The sequence below is a fragment of the Frankliniella occidentalis genome, unplaced genomic scaffold, assembly GCF_000697945.3.
Source record: "Frankliniella occidentalis isolate FOCC.00 unplaced genomic scaffold, Focc_3.1 Scaffold48, whole genome shotgun sequence".
NCBI classification, from domain to species: domain Eukaryota; kingdom Metazoa; phylum Arthropoda; class Insecta; order Thysanoptera; family Thripidae; genus Frankliniella; species Frankliniella occidentalis.
Genome location: NW_026267178.1, coordinates 1799369 through 1800674, shown reverse-complemented (window position 1 = coordinate 1800674; position 1306 = coordinate 1799369). Strand labels below are relative to the sequence as shown.

Here is a 1306-nt window from a genome sequence, read left to right as displayed (position 1 = left end):
CGCCGCCCCTCCGCGCCGCCCCCCGCTCCACAGCGCGCCCCATGCGATGCCGGGCTCAGACCCCTCAGTCCTGAACCAGGCAAAGGCTGAGAGCGATATCGCCAGCAGCCGTCCTGGCGCTCCCGCGCGCCCTGCCGCTTTGCCGGCAGCAGGCGCTTCTTGTGCGGGGCGCGGAGCTCACGCTGACATGCGCCGTGTCCTCCGATGAATAAACATTGGTCTTGTTCGCCAGCCACACGCTCTTATCGCACACCCCCTCAGGTTGGCGTTACACTCTCTCCGGCCACCTCCCCCGTGTCGACCTCTCACTCTTCGAGGAGCAGGAGAACGAGGGCGGGATGAATAAGGCGGACCCCACGCGGCGCGCGGGGCGGCGGCGGCCGTCTTCATTTTTTATGACTTTTAAAGAGGAGCGCCCCAGTCGCGCCTGCTTTTGTTTTCTCCCTTCTGCTGCTGCTGCTGCTGCTTGTTCGACAATGTCTGTCGCGGGAGTGCAGCGCCGCTCTCGCGCCCTGGAGCACTGCACATACCGCGACAACTCGTCGCGCTGCTCCGGCACGGACCGAACGGCCGGTGTCCAGCACCGCACCGCGCCACACCCTCGGCAGGGCCGCTGGCTGCCCGGGCCCAAGCTGCATGATTTATTCGTCCGAGTCCTCAAACACGTACCGTGTGCCGAGCTCGCGCGCGGGGCGCGGCGGGGCGGGGCGCGGCGGGGCACTGCGACTGCTGCGGGGCATATCCTTCACTCGCTTGCCGGAGGCTTTGAAGTTTTAACGAGCGCACAAGAGCAGAGCGTCTCTGGCCCGGCCGCCTGCCTGCCTGCCCGCTCGTCTGCCAGCCCGCCAGCACGGGCTGCCCGCCTGGTCTTCGCCCGGCTCGCGCACTGAGGGGGTACCTTTGTCTTGGATCAACTTCTTGTGCGACGTGTGCGTCTCCCCCACCCTCCCATTTCCCTCTGCTTTCCGTTTTGGCAGTCATTAAGGAGCTAACGTTTTGCGTTCCCCGCTAGGTTTCCGCGCGCCCCGCCCCGCCCCGCGGCCGTGGACCGGCCCGCGCGCGCCCGCCGGGCAGAGGAGCAGATCCGCCACTTGTTCGACTTCGTGACTCGCTCGACGAAAATGTTACGAGGGCAGAAAACTTTTACGCGCGTAAGCCAGATCCAATTACAAGTGCTCGCGGGGTCGCGCTCGTGGCGCGCTCGGGGTCGGGGCCGGAGGTGCTCGCGGTGCTCGCGCTGTGCCCGCTGTGCTCGCCGGGGCGGCCAGGGCTTCACCTGCGCGGCGCTGTTCTGTCAGCCGTGCGA

At 67.2% G+C, this 1306-nt stretch overlaps 1 long non-coding RNA gene across 2 annotated transcripts in view; it reads left to right on the top strand.

The window, feature by feature from the left end:
- The window catches only part of LOC113205843 (uncharacterized), a 45835-nt gene that overhangs the window by 2019 nt on the left and 42510 nt on the right, over positions 1 to 1306 (top strand). The gene's annotated exons all lie outside the window — the stretch shown is intronic.